The sequence below is a fragment of the Aulonocara stuartgranti genome, assembly GCF_965226115.1.
Source record: "Aulonocara stuartgranti genome assembly, chromosome: 16".
Classification (NCBI taxonomy): Eukaryota; Metazoa; Chordata; class Actinopteri; order Cichliformes; family Cichlidae; genus Aulonocara; species Aulonocara stuartgranti.
Genome location: NC_138952.1, coordinates 20,576,873 through 20,593,215, shown reverse-complemented (window position 1 = coordinate 20,593,215; position 16,343 = coordinate 20,576,873).

The following is a 16,343-nucleotide window of genomic DNA, read 5'->3' as shown; positions in this document are numbered from 1 at the left end:
ATCACTCCTCCTCCTCCTCCTCCTCCTCCTCCTCCATGGGCGTGAGCGGTGAACAGACTGCTTGGTCAAAAGGAGGTATGGGCAATGATGTCAGCAGCCTGCGTCAAAGTCTCAGGGGCATGTTTACAATCCCCTTAACCGAACTGAGCCTTTCATCGAGATCATTGCGCACTAATCAAATCTGCACTGCTAGCAGTGTGTCTTTGTTTATGCACGTCAATTATCTCCTCCAGTTCAATCACTCAGTTCACCGAGAAGCGTGGCCACTATGCAAATGTGCAGCACCCCGAGCTAAGGGGATGCAGGCACACCTGTGTGCAAGCAAGAGACTTGCACATATACACGAAAGAACTATGTGTAACCTTGAAATGGCTCAATAGAGGGTTTTGTGTTCGATCAGCGGAGGTGACTAAAGCCTTCTTGACGTGCGCGAATCCATCATATTCCTCCCTCCAGGCTTTTAGTGAGAAAGAAATAAACTCCTCATTTGAATTTGCTGCAGAACAGCTCTAATGCTTCCTGTTAAGGATTCATTGTAGGGTTGATGAGTTACTGGGTGTGTTGGGCTTCCAGTCACATGAGTCATCAAGACTGTGGTTTGCATTTATATTTGACTGCATTATACAGTAGCATAAACACTGACCTCAATGCAGCCGTGCAAGACTTACTTTGAAAGTTGAGAGATAAAGGGAGGGGTGAAATACGTCAGTGAGGCAGGTAAATAGACTGACTAGATACAAAGCAGCTGATGTTACAGCCAGAATAAAGTCATGCTCACAGACTTATCTGTGTGCAGTCTGTCGCACAAGACACGTCAGACTCGAAACATGTGCAGGTGGTAATGAATAACAAGGAAAATGTTTGACAGTCTGCTGGGAAAATGATTTGATTTGGGGCTGTTTTGCATTATTTTATTAATTGCTTGTGATTTCATGTATTTAGGTGGTTCTCAAACTGTGGGGCAGGCATTGCTGTGGGGCAGTTGGGTGTGCATGGCTAGAATGAAAATAAAGAGGGATGCTAAGATGAATAAAAAAAATTTTTTTTGTGGAAAAATAAACAAACAAGAGCGTGGGGTGTGGTGCAAACTTTGGTTAGCCTATAGTCATGTGAAAATCAAAATTAGTTCTAAAGTTTTACATATAAGGACAAAATAAAATTAAAAATATCCGTTCCTAATCAGGATCTAAAACGATTTAATATAATCTCAAATGAAAACCAATACATGATGCATTATATTGTGTCATTTATTTATTTATTTAACAGAAACTGAGGGTACACAGACCAGTTCATGGTCGCCTCACTGACTGCAAGGTGCTCAGATCCTGTGGCGGTAAAACTAACCCAAACCCTCCCCCTCCACCACCGTGCTTGACAGCTGGTTTGAGTTGTTTGTGCTGATATTCTGTTTTTGGTTTTCATCAAACATGGTGCTCTTTGGTGTCATCTGTCTGACATTAAAGTGAATGTGCTAAGACTAGAATGATATAAAATGATGGACTTCACATTGTTTGGAAATGACCTTATAACCCTTCCCAGACTTGGCATTGTGTTAAAAAAAACCTGAATGTTCCAGATCTGCAAACTGCCAAAAACTCTGCATTTATAGAGGTGCTCACACTCGCTGATGAACCGCCAATCAAGTATATTTGATCAGCAGCACCCAGCTTGTACTTACCCTTTTAAGTCTGAGGGTAGAAATAGGAAGGGATGGCTACATTTTCACTCTTTTTCACACATGGCTATGCTGTTACTTACCCACAATCCCCAAAAAGGTAAATAAAGTAATAGTTACTAATTAAAATATAAACCTTCAAAACCCCATGCATGTCTCTATATCACTGAATTACTGTAGAACTCTAGAAATGTTGTTATATGACATGTTAGGTCACTCATATATTTCAAAATTGATGCCTTCCAGTGTCTATCGTGCTAGATTCAGACGAGTAAGCAAACGTATTAAGGCACAGCATTTAGCAGTTCTTGTTTCAGTACATATTAGCATGCCTACATTTATTAAAAGTACTCGAACCAGTCCAAGAAAAAAAAAAGGAAAAAAAAGGTGCTATAAGAAATGCTAGCAAATGGAAGCTAATCCATCACTTGGCTGTCAAGATATTTCACTATTTGCCAAAATGATGGACTGACTGACCTGAGTAGTGCTGAAAATTTAATGACGCCGTTAAGGTTATTCATCGAGTTGTCAAAAAAGGTACTATGCATGTAATATTTACACAGTGAATAGTACTCCAAACTGAGCTCCTGCTGTGACTTGGCTAGGACAACGCATACTGATTTTACACATACATCTCAAGCTAAACATGCACTTAGTGGCCTTAACTTGCATCATTACAGACAGATTATGGTTTGCTTCTTTTTTATCACCAGTGGGCTTTTAGCGTCAGCTCAGGCTTGACTAAGCCTGCAGAAGCAGCCCTGCAGAAGCGAGTTGGAGGGGAGAGGAAGGGAGTGTGAGGTAACCCATTAACTGGTTAGAGCTGTCAGAGGGGCTGTGACCGCACAAACAGAGCGTTTGTGCTGCATTTACGTCAGACAGCAGCTGTGGTTCATCCCTCCCCCTGCAATACTATGAGAGTCAGCCAGACAGGCTTTGGGACTGGGAAAGAAAAACACTACAGAGAGCTATGTGTTTGCTTCTGGAGAAATGGTGATATGCTCTACAATGCGTGTGCACAACACGCAAACAGACAAACGAGATTAAAGTGGTCGCCCGTGGCATTTCCACGTAGGTGACAGGAAAAGATTCACACACGTACATGCATAAAGCTTCGTAATCCACGACATGACATCTGCTATAATCCTCCTTGGCATTTAGTGCACACGGCTGAGCGATTATAACAGGTGTCATGTCATGTTTAAAACTGGATTATGCTGGCTTAAACCTGCGAGTGTCTTGCAGCAAACGCAAGTGTGCATGCGGGTGTCAAAAACTCAGCTGCAGACTCATAAATGGTGTTTATTGTTTTAATTAAGGGGGGTATGGCGTCAGCTGCGGTGGACTTTAATCACCCACTCTAAATTCTGTGGGAGCTTGAGAGGAGGATATAAAATAAGAATAAAACACAACAGTGCAGCTCAGGGTCAAAGGTGCTCATTGGGAAAACGCCACCAGGCTATATTATCGTCAGCTGTACAGGCCCGCAGTGTAGGGCTGGGTATCATCACTGATTTCTAAACTCTATTCGATTCCGATTCACAAGGTCCCGAATCGATTCGATCCACGATTCGCTTCAGTTCGATTCAATTCGATTTGAATCTGGGAAATTTTGCCTCAGACAGTCAGAAATATTATAATTCAGATCAGTACATTTGCATATTTTTGTATCTATAAAAAGGAAGCTGACACTTGCAAGACCTTATTAAAGGTGTAAGCGTCACAGCAGATGCCTTTGTGTAAAAGTAGCTGAAGGTAAAACACAGAAAAACATGAAGGTGATTTTTTTTGGATCTTCTTTTGCTGATGGTTCGGTCAATATTGTTTGGAGAGAGATAAAACTAACAGCTTTAGAATCAGCGCAAAAAGGGCATAAACACAAAGCGCGGACCCGCCGAAACATCAGAATCAGCGAGCTGTCGGTTTTCAGCCCCGACCGTGTCCGTGCCGTCGGGTGATTCTGATCCGTCGGCAGGTCCGCGCTTTGTGTTTACGTCTTTGTGCAGAATCCGTGTACCTGCTCTCATTTACTGTTTTAGCTATTTGGTGGTTGTTGAAATTTTGTGAGGTTTAACCTGAGATTCTGGCGTTTTGGGCAAAATAAATTTCTATTAGAAAATCGATTCAGGATTTTAATGAATCGATATCACATTATCCAAGCCAGAATCGATTTAAATCGATCATCAAAACCCACCCCTACCGCAGTGCTGTTTTTCTTCCTGTCGTTGTTTTATTCCCCTCTCAAACTGGAATCATGTGAGAGGAGGAGAATATGTGTTTGTTGTCAGAGTCATTGACGTGTGCAGGCATCTGTGCGTGCGTGCGTGCGTGTGTGCCCTCAACAGGCAAAGCAAAAGCTGGTTACTAACTAGGTCAAACTCGCCTGAAAGCAGCCCTGCACGGTGATGCCATGACCAGTTATACATAGTTATACATAACTTTGTAGGACAGTTTTTGCCACACAGCAGACTGAACAAAGATATCATGAGAACTTTTAAATATTTTGGACAAAAGTAGAAAGCAGTGGAAATCAGAAATAAATTGTTGTTTTTGCACATCTCTTCTCCTTAATTGTCGAATAAAGAGGATACAGAACATAACTGGCCATATAGGCTGACATTAAAGACAGACAGTGTAGACATTTATTTTTCTATATAGCAAACAAAGGTGGTGTTGTTATACTAAACGGCTCATTAGGAAATGTACAACTTCCTTAGTTTATCGGTCAAATAAAATGAGGAACATGAGCATCAAAGCAAAGTTTGTGGGCATTTTGCACAAGTGTGTCAGTGCATTCATTTAGAGGTGGTGATTCAAAGTGTAATAATAAACATAATCCATTTCCCACAATGTCTCTGTTGTTTTGCTAGCTTAAATTGCAATGAGCTGAGCATAATAATGTGACTTTTCTTTGGACACACTCGTGGGGGTTATGTCAGGTCAAGTCTGCAGATAATATATCAAAAGTGATCATCCCGGGGCTGTGAGGCATTTAGGTCGGGCTTGAGGAAATAGTTCACACTACAGAGTTGTTTGTTGTTTCGTGTGGTTGTGTAGCATCCTATTGTTTAACAGTTGCCCTACTTATTACAGTGCGCACATCGACGGCACCTGTCTGAGGTACTTAAAGCCCATTGTTTTGTTTGCACTAACACACGATGTGTTTGCTGATGCACTCTGACATTTCTGATGGTTCATTCCTTCTGTCATGTCAGGTCAGACACTGACGTCATATGAGCTTGTCATTTTAAGCATCAGTGCAGATTAAACAGTTGGTGTATCAGATGCCGGCAAATGCCTGCAACTAACAGATTAAAGCAAAGGTTTGTTTGTTTGTTTGGGGTGGCTGTAGCTCAGGTGGCAGAGCAGGTCAGTCACTAACCAGAAGGTCGGTGGTTCGATCCCAGGCTGCCTCCTGGCTGCATGCCAAATATCCTTGGGCAAGATACTAACCCCGTGTTTGCCTACTGGTGGTGGTCAGAGGGCCCGGTGGCGCCAGTGTCCGGCAGCCTCGCCTCTGTCAGTGCGCCCCAGGGCAGCTGTGGCTACAATGTAGCTTGCCGTCACCAGTGTGTGAATGTGTGTGTGAATGGGTGAATGACTGAATGTAGTGTAAAGCGCTTTGGGGTCCTTAGGGACTGAGTAAAGCGCTATACAAATGCAGGCCATTTACAAGTTGACTCTAGCAGCTATTTGAGGCTGGCACACTAAGCTAAAGGCTGAAACTAAAGTTCCAAAAGTGAGTCAGTCCCATAGACTCCCTTGTTAAAATCACAGACTATATATAAAAGATGGATATATCTATTTATTATTTAACTGAGAACACCTGCATGCTCGTTAACCTGGTAAAACTTCAGTCACACAGGTCTAGAAGATTCCCACAGTTGCTCATAGTTTGGATGGAAGACGCTGACTTTTCTGCAAACACTAACCAACAGCTGGCCAAGTGATAATGAAACTTCAAAAAGTGCATCACAAATCAGTAATGGAGAACTTTTGCTTTCAGACTAAAATAAAAGCATTTTAATAGGTTCCCTTTTCCCAGTTTCACTATTACCACATGAGTACTTTGCAAGTGGTTGCAGGTACATTAGCATGGAAAGATGCTAACCAACCGAAGCAATCACAAGGAAGGTTTAGTTGCAGCACTTTGCAAAACAGTAGGTAATTTCACAGCAGCAATATAGATAGTTTTTTGTAATGAGAAGAGTCGCCACCTGCTGGTCATCAAAAAGATTTCAGGTTTAAGATGCTTACTTTTCAGTCCTGGAGCTTACTGCCATCTTTTATATACAGTTTATGGTTGTCCAATGTGAGAATGTGGGGATTGACACATTGATGGCGCGCCGCTTTCAAATGAACTTTATTGGTGTGTTTTTCCAGCACAGCAATGCCTGTATTAGATTGCAGCACTCCTTGGTTTCACAGTCAGATCTTCCCTCTTCACCTTTGACATCTAATGCAAATGATGAGAACTAAAAAAGGCTCCAGAAACAGGACTTTCGCCATGATTCTGTATCCATCACGTTAGTCTGCAGGTTTAAAACGCTTCTGCATTTACTTCTTTTTTCAGACCCAGTGGCTACATCCAACTTTTATATACAATCTACATTCTGATTCAAATTTCATGGTGATCCATCTAAAATTTCATTCAAAATAACAAATATAAGGCTATATGGTGGCCCCCGGGGAAAGTGAGTAGGATGTATTCACTGCATGATGAATGTCTGTAAAAACTTTTCATGACAGTTCATCCAAAAGTTGTTTTTTTTACCTACTGCGCAAAGCTATTTGTGTAGTTTTATATAACATTTCATTTGAATACCCGAAAGAAAGGAAATAAATTAAAATCAATTAAACCGGCTTAGAAGACCCTGCAAAAAGGGATTATCTCCCGTGGCTGTGGACACATTAATGACATTAATGTGGTTTACGTCTACAGATATGACATGCGTAATCATGTTTTAATATGCTTTCATAATTGGGCCAAGAGACTGTCATGAGAGATTAAAATAATTCAGTTTAGGGTAAAAATATGAAAGCAGCAGAGGGATCTGTCAAAAGATTTCCATGTGGCATATTGAAAAAAAGAGAAAGAACGAAAGCTGCTGATTAAAATCTCTTTGTGTAAGAGCTGCTGCTGTGCTGGCGTCAGAAGCAGCTGATGTCACCTCTAAAGCTAACCACTGTCTCCCCACCACACCCCAACCCCCTCTCCAGCACATCCAGAGAGACTGCATCACCGGGCCTGATGATCGCCCTTCTCCCTGGGGGGGCACCTCACTGAGTGACTAATGACCTCCTCCGACAGGTACATCTCACTGGCCCTGTATTTTTGTGCTAGACAAAGGCAGATACAACACCTGATGTATCGCAATATTGCCGCAGTCCCAGGTGCTCGACAGTCTGTTGCAGACAAAGTCTTGTGTCAGGCAGACAAATAGACAGAATAGTGACAGAGCACAGAAGAGCACACAGCCCGACATAACGAGCTAAGAAACGTACTACAGCATGACGGATGCTCTGAAGAACAGATGGTGTAACAGTGTGCGTAGCAATAAAGCATACATCCTCTCTGCAGTGCCACAGTGAATCACATAAAACCACATGGCTTTCCACGCACACCTCAAAGTATGAGGGACTAATGTGGGAGGAAGTAAGAACTGTCAGAGGGAAGAAACATCACTCCGATGCTCTGGAAGCAGGCGGTTGATTTGGCTCTAGCATGTGCGACTCTAAGATAAGACAAAGAATGAAAGAAAGGGCGGTAAAAAAACAAACAAACCCAAAACTGTTATATTCAAAGTCAGAGAGCTGAATTTTTTACATTTTTTTTACCAGAGTGGAATTAAGATGTCTTTCGAACCTTAAAAGATTAATAGAAAGCTTTTAGAGTGCTTCATTTATTATATTTATGCCAGATTTTCTGTTCTGTCAATAATCCTCGACTCCTACAAGAGCCTCCTTAATTCACAAAATAAAGGATGCACAGATATTTACAAAGAAAATTAAGAAAGAGTGCCGTTACATTTGAGTGCATGCACTTAATAAGGCTCTTTCTGAACTGATTTGAAGTTGTGATTTGTTCCATATATCTGGATTTATTGGTGATTTAGTGGAATTAGTTAAAAAAGTTACTGCGACTTAGTGTGGGAGGAAAAATAGTTGGGCTTTTATTCAGAAACAAATAGATAATGTTCTTATGTTAACTCAGAGTGTGCAAAGATTGATATGGCTATTACATATGCAACACTAAAGTGTGTGTGTGTGTGTGTGTGTGTGTGTGTGTGTGTGTGTGTGTGTGTGTGTGTGTGTGTGTGTGTGTGTGTGTGTGTGTGTGTGTTAAAAACCCAACTATGCTGGCTACATAGAACAGGAAGTCTTATTTTTATGTATGAAACCAACCTTTTGCCAATTAGTGTTAATAATTCATTTCCATCCCAGTGAAAACTACTGCAGCAGTAACTCCTCTGTTGTTTTTATTGTTGTTGTTGTTGTTGTGTTTCCAAACTTCAGCACGGCACATGAAATTTAATATGACACTCATAAATATAAAGCACTGACCTATTAACTTCAGCCTTAATGTCAGGATGTTTTTCACAGTGAAAGTCTGCATTGAAGTCTTCAAATGTCATCAACCGAGCAAAATCCATCCACTGTGGAAGGCTAAATTGGATTAGGGATGTCAGAAGGACAAATAATAACCATGATGCCGTTTGTGTTTCTGGGAATGAGGCTTTGTTTGTGAATGACTTGATCCAAAAAGTTAATTTTTTCGGGTAAAGGAGCAGAATCACTTCAGGTTCTACAGTAATGTTCTTTAGTCCGTAGCAAGCAAATAAGCAACAATAAACCCATTTACCGAGGAAGTCATTCAAATCACCGATGTGTTGTTTTGGAGGTGATTCGTTGCCTATGTGATCGAGTTTATTGCAGCGAGCCCTGAGGCCCTTTTTTCCCTGAGTTGATGTAGTCAGGGGTTAGTAACACATAATCAGTGGCCTGCTGGAAGCACTTGTTGACATCTTTTTTTTTTTTTTACAGTTTACAAAGTGCGGCAGTCCTGCATTATGAATATGTGTGTAATATATGTACGAGACGCTTTCACGAGGAAACATGTTTCCCGATTCACTCCCTGAACTCCCTGCAGTGAAAACTGGCTTTGATTCACTGTTCAGACTGCTGAAAATTTTAAATTTTTGTAGATCTTTAAAAAAAATATTAAGAATTTTAATCAAAGTTTCATGTGTTTGTCAAAGAGACAGCACTTCTGGGTCCAGAAGATGGAGCTCATGATAGAAGCGCAGAGAAAGAGAACAGTTAGTAGTTTCAGATATTCATAGAAATTGTAATTGTCAATCCTAAACTTTGCAAACTTTACTTTTTCGCTGTCATGGTTATCACTCTCCAGTCCTCTCTGCTTCACTGTGTAAGATCCACCTCCGTATGTCAGCCTACTGAATGACTGTTATATAAGTTGATATCATAGGTGGACACTGTGCCAGTGTATTTCCACATCTCTGTTTTTTAATTATTGCCTTTACATAACAGCTAAATGTCCTGTAAATATCCTGCATATTTTTTCTCTTTTGAAAGGAAAAATCACCCTTTTTGAAAAAGGCTTCTCTTGTTTTGTTCCGAGCACATCTGGAGTGAATTTGACACAAATAAAGTGTGTGTGGGGAGGAAGGAAAGACGGTTTGAATTTTGAAAAATAAATCAAAGTAAAATATTTTCCATCTCAGCTGTTATCTGGCATACTAAGTGTAGCCAGTTGGCTTATTATTCAGTCTGGAGGCTATGTGGCTTTGATGCTGTCCAGTCTGAGGCAGGGAGGGGACGAGGCACGACGAACCTGAAGTCTTTGGGGAGGGATCTTTACTTTTACTGTTAATGGAGCATTTATACATCATGTAGTACTAGTTTATTCAGATCTTTTACTTTTTAGTAATAATAATCTACAGTTGTTGAATTCTGCATATGTGAAACCTGCTGCAATATATCAGCCACATACAAAACAGCTTTATTTCCTCATAATGTTATTGCAGGTTTTGAATGCGATTGTGAAGAAAAATATGCTAACAAACTGATGAAACTCTAAGAGGTCAAGAGAAGGTTACATATTTATCACTCATGCATGAAAATCAAATGAAGAATATGTACCAGTTTTTGAAAAATGCAAACTTGTCTGGACCACATGACTCAGGTTTTGGTGGCGGCAAATGCTGTGTTTACATTTGTGCATTTAAAGGTAAGGCTGCGGTCTCTCTGATGTAAACAGCAGTTATTTATGCAAATAAAGACACAAGCTATTTTTGTGAAACTTGTGACACCTATATGAGGCAGATTAAGCCTCACAAGGGGCAGTATGATCACTATTATTCATAAGTAATGGCACTGTGGACAGCAACAAACACGTGCATTCATTTCATGCATTTGTTAGTCTGTGTTTTGCACGTGAGTTTCAATCAAAATGTGATGCAGAACCATAATTCTTTTGCTGTTTTTTTGTTTTTGTTTTTTTGTTTTTTTACAATTGATCCACCTCCAGTTCTGGACAAGCACAAACTCCCAGTTAGCTTTTGCAAATTGTGGCGCCTCTTTGATTTTCTCCAGCTGTGTCCACAGCAGCTTATCTGCAATTTTTTCCAGAATGTTTCAGGGTCGTGAGGTTTTCTGATACAGTCACAGCAGCTGAGGTAACTGTGTGAGATTCCCTCATCAGTCTTGACTTTTCAAGTTAGTGATTTTCATGACTGGCACATGTTTGCAGAGATGTTACCACTGAAGCTTCCCAACACCATAGAAAATGCAGCTTTTAACCAAACTTTTAACTATATGTGAGATCATCCTATCACCTTATCCAATCCCAGCTGTTTTCTCTGCAAGAGGCATGGTACATGGTATTTCTATATCTGTACACTTTATTCTAAAGCCTGCCGTTGCATATAACTACCTCCTCTAAATTTATAATATGTTCAGAAAGTATTACTGTTCTCCTGTAGTATTGATTAAGTATAGATTATAAATTAAAACATTTAAATCATGACAGTTCAGGGTCCAACTTTAAGCAGCAAAAGTCAGGCCACAAGCTTCAAGATAAGCACAGTAACTTACTGTGAAGTTTAGAGAAACTGTAGAACTTTATTTTTGTGCGATAGACTCTCTCATTCCCAGGTATGAGAGCTAATCCACATGCTGTTTACCCAAGTGGTACCTAACACCTTTGCGTCATCCGTCTTTCATGTGGAGTTGACTCAGAGGTGGATTATCAGACGTCAGCAAGCAATCCGTTGTACACCTGCAACACCGGAGAAGAAATGTGCAAAGGGGGAGGCTAGGAAGACCATACCAGCACGTACAATGCCTTATCTCATCAGTAGGACAATGGCTCATTTACGTGGTCTAATCTGTCAGAGCTGAGGTGGTTTTTGAATCAACTCAGCAGAGTGATCAATATGGATGTAAAAGCAGCGCTAAGTGGACGGGGCTGAGGTTGGGTTTTAGGCCACTCTGTCTAATCTGAGCAAACAGACAGTAGTCGGGTGGGATATTGACCCAGGCTGATAAGATATCAACAGACATTCCAGTGTAGATGTGTAGTGAAGGTCAGCATCAGAGATCAAGACACAGGAGCGGGCAGTGAGTCCATAAATTCACACCGGAGTGACGCATGAAAAGACAAAGAGATAACTCATTAAAATGACTTGACGTTCACCAGAACTGGATGTGATTCACCCACAAAAACAAGGAAAAGCACTTCAGTGATTCATGTTTAACTTTAATCGACAAGGAAATGTTTTTCTTTGTTCACCTAACGCCACAGCTTTGTTCCACTATAGTCCAAATAGTTTACATGATACTCAAACAGAAAGGGCAATCTAAACGTGCCAGCTGAAATGTTTCTAATCTTATGTACCTAGAGATTAACTGACCTCTGGCACCTGGTTCCACCTCGTAAGCAATTCAACTGGTACTGTACATCCGCTTTATTGGTATCATACTGGGAAAATAATAAAAGCACCCAGGTGTACCAAAAATAAACACAGGGAAACTCAGACTTTCCCAACCATATATTAGGTACGCTGTTAAACTGCTCGTTAGCACAAATATCCAATCAGCCAATCACATGGCAGCAACTCAGTGTTTTTAGGCATGTAGACATGGTCAAAGTGAGCATCAGAAAGGGAAAGAACAGTCAGCTGAGACACAGGTTGCATCTGCTGACCTCAATAGGTCACAGGATAGGGTGATAAGGTCACACGTGGGTTTCACCCAAAACCTCTGGTGGTAATGACCCATGCTTTTTTCACACCTGCTTCATATGATGAGTCACTTGATTAATAGTGGGTCAATGACCGTCTTAAGGGACAACCCCCCACTAGTGTTTAAATACCTGGGACTCGCCACCGGGTGGTTTTAGAACTGAAGAAGCCTCACGGATGAGAGGTGAAACGTCACACTTTTTTTCCGAACTCACTAGACTAACAAGATCTGAATGACTAAGAACCTACACAGTCAAGCTGTTGTGTTCTTGTTGTGTGCTACTGTTGTTGTTTTAATGTGCAATAAACAACTTGTTCTTTGGTTTTACATTACATTAGGATTTATTAGAACACTCGCCTCTAAAAGTTTTACTATGCCCCTTCTTAATAGACTATAGCCAATGTAGAACTGGAAGTGCACTCCGCTTCTTCACTGACAGCCACAAGAATGTCACAGGGCAAAATGTTTTGTTTTTAAACACTCATTTTAATATTAATATGAGAATTTATAAAGATAATAAAAACAGGAAAAGCTGTATTAACAGCACTAGTATTGCTTTCTTAGAGCTTGTGCAATAGTAGAGAAACATCACAGTTAAAGCTAAGCTAGTGTTTTTCCGCACTCATGTGGATGAATATCTCCGTCATTACCGTAAATCTTGACACAGGATTGCAAACAGTGACGAAATATGTTTAATAAAGGCATATTTGAGGTTTGCGGTTATTCCTTTTGTAATGTAAAGTAGCATCCCTTTGTTGTGGTGCAGTCATTACACTGATCCATCACTTTCATGCTCACTTACACATCTGCATGCAACTATAGCTGTTTGCAGGCCATAATCATCAGGAGTGTCCAGAATTATACATTCTAAAGTGTCATATTTGACATTGCACAATGGCGCACACGGCGCTCTACAAAAGGCAGAGGATCTGATGCCAACTAACAGCTGAATCACTAGTTTAATCATTAGAGCACATTGATCTGGCCTTGTTGCATTTAGTTTCATCCGGGGAATATGAGTCCATCAGTTGGGAAATATATACAAAATACTTGCTAAAACTACCATAAAGTATTTCTGTTGATCTAGAACACAAGTGCAGTAATCCAGATTGCTATAAATATTGTTTACACGGTTACATTAAAATCATCAAATTCAAATAAAACCACCTAAATAACTTAACTTAAATCTAGGGATGAATGTTTTAAAAACACACTAATGCAGTCTTGAGCTACGGGCAATACTGAAACAGGATTCTACTCCACAGTATTTCTCCTCTTTATCTTTCTATTGTGGAGTTTGCGTGTTCTCCGTGTGCCTGCATGGGTTCTCTGCAGGTGCTCCAGCTTCCTCCCACAGCCCAAAGACATGCATGTTAGATGGTTGTTCTAAACTACTGACTGTGGGTGTGAATATGTAAGTGAATGAAGTCTTTCTCTCTGTGTGAGGCCTGTGATAGACTGTCCAAGGTGTACTCTACCTTTCTCCCTATGACAGCCGGAATAGTCTCCAGCTCTTCAGCTCTCCTGTGATAAGCATTGTATTGGATAAGCAGTGAAAAAAAGTAACGAATGGATGCAAAGTCCCTAAATCCTTTATAAAGTATTTGTTACATCTATACACAAACATGTTTATTACCTGCCTTAATATGATCCACACTGTGGCCAGCTTCGGTAACATAAAACTCCTCTTTGTGAACATAAGCGTGTGCATGGACAGTAGTGTATTCTCTCATCCATGTTCATTAATGTGTGTCTATGTGTTATACGCTGTGTTATTTCAGGAAAGGGAGGAGGGACATTACTAGAACAGGGAGTGGTTGTACTTGCAAAGTAACCCCTCGCTGATCAGAATGCGACTTACTGTTGCTTTCTGTCACACTGATTAATGTCCACATGAACACTGACCCTGATGTCACTTGTTAAAGGGCTCTTAATAAGGAGGTGATCTGGGGAAACTGGGTAATGAAGTGTGGACCAGAGCATGGTAAATGGCTAAAGTGGAGCATGACATCATCGCAGTGATATCAGGGTGACGCACATCACAAAGCTTCATTAAAATTCCCCTCATTCCAAAGCTTTTCTCATGAGTGAAAACAGCTCTGGAGCTTGGTGCTGCATGCTGGGACAGGCTCCGTGGAGTCTACATGGCAGCACTAAAAGCTGGAAAACAGCACTATTCGGTAATGGCCAGTTAATAAACACATTTAGTAATCGCTGAGTAGACCTATGTCTGTTTCAGACATCGGTTCCACTTCAGCTGAAAGGCAAATGTTGCACATCTACTTTTTGTCCTTTGGATAGAAATAGATGCTGATTATTGTATTATTGTAGCTGTGAATATTTATATTTGGACTTATATTCACCATATTTGTCATTCTAATAGTTTACTAATGCTGAAGATACAGTGGTAGCGATGCCTGTTTTCTTTGTTAGTGTGAATAAAATTCTACCTTTTAATGAAGTCCTGAAAATGTACTACTAATACTATTGATATTATTATTTATTATTATTATTATTATTATTATTATTATTATTATTATTATAGTTAATAATTGTGAATATTTACTGACCTGGTGCTCTAAACTAAAGGGATAAACTGGCATAGATATATTGAACAACCATAATGCTCTTTATGTGGTTCAGGATTGTCATAAACATGACATCATGCGATAAACCTAGTGCGCTGTGGTCTATAGCTCCCCCCAGTGTGCGGAAATAATACTTCAGAAACAAGCCCAAATGATTTGCAGTATATGGAGAAAGCACCTGCCCTGTGTTTGTGTAGACAATAAAAAGCTGTATGGGTTTTGAAAGGATAATAATTATAATGCTAATAACATTAAAACGTGTTTTTGTTTACTTGTTTGTTTGTTTTAAACTAAGTGTGTTGGTAGCTGTTTGTACCTGTTAACAGCTGTCAGCGCTGTGCCTGTATGTATAAGTTATTGTTATATGCTGCCATCTAGTGGTAAGAGTAAATATGTGATAAGTCTTCTTTCTTTTTCTTTTTCTTTTTGCCATTTCAGTGATATATTTACCTAAATTCTAACGTTAGACGTAAACTATTTTGGATGCAGCTTCTTTAAAGGTTGTGGTGGGTGGCTATAATCATTTTGTACTTATCCCTATAGTTTAAAACTATACTATAATATAGTATTTTATTTTCATCTGGGCCACCCTCACTTACAGACTGAATTAATGAAAAAGCACTAACTATTAAAGGCTGGCAAAGAGTAGTGTTGGATCTCGTGCCATTGGAATATCTTACAAGGTGTGGAAACCATACTTGAAGTATGTGGATCCTCATGTCTCTAATATTATGCTACAAGGATTCTCTTGAATGTTCAAACTGCATTTTACTACTGGGACCACAGGTATTGTACTGTATTGTATTTCTTTTTTCTTTTTTTAGATGGATCTGGGCTGGTGTTTTGTTTTGTGTTTAGTTTTTGGTTTGTTTGTTTGTTTTGTTTTTTATTGCTCTCAACTGTACACTATATTATGTTATGTAATTATGGATTGTTTGTGAAAATGAAAAAACTAAAAAAAATATTGTATTCATAATAATAATAATAATAATAATAATAATAATAATAATAATAAGGTAATACTAGAACTAATAATGCTTAAAAATAAAATGAAATATACAGCTTTAAAGGAAATCATTTGTTTCAGTCATTTTTGTCAACACAAAATGCATCTGTTGGGCTGTCACCATGATACTGGATTAATTGTTTGATCTGTCTATTTGTTGATGAATTATGCCACATAATCTATATAAGAAAACCTACTGGAAATTTAGTGACACTAAACAGAACTGAGAAAATAAAGTGTGGCACTGAACTCTTCCACACCCTTCAAATCCGAACCACTCATCCCAAAACTGTATGGCCACTTCATTCCAACCATGAGACAAAATTACGTTGGAAAAAAGCATTATCCTCCTCAGTGCTGCACTGTAAATATAACTGATGTTAAATACTATAATAACGTGCACTGAAAGCTCTTGTGCTAATTATAGCATGGACTCTCCTACATTTGCCTCACAGTGGTTTGGTCCATTGCCAGTCATTCACCAGAGCCCTTGAGCAGAAAGGGAAGGGAATTAGATAGAAATAGTTCCTGTATACGTGCTCAGCAGGAAATTCAGGAAATGAACAGAGTTGTGATTTATTTGTAACTCTTAGTAGTAAATAAATCCACAGTGATATTCACATTTAATTACATCTATTTACGTGTTAACTATTTGAAAATAAGTAAGAACAACTAGCCTCACTTGACCTCATAATGTGTGTTACCATGGATTAAAGCATGGTGCTGGGTTTTTTTTGGTGGGGGTGGGGGGGAGGGGGGTATCGTGTTTTTGGTGATCAATAGCTGTCACACAATGACAGGAAAGGAT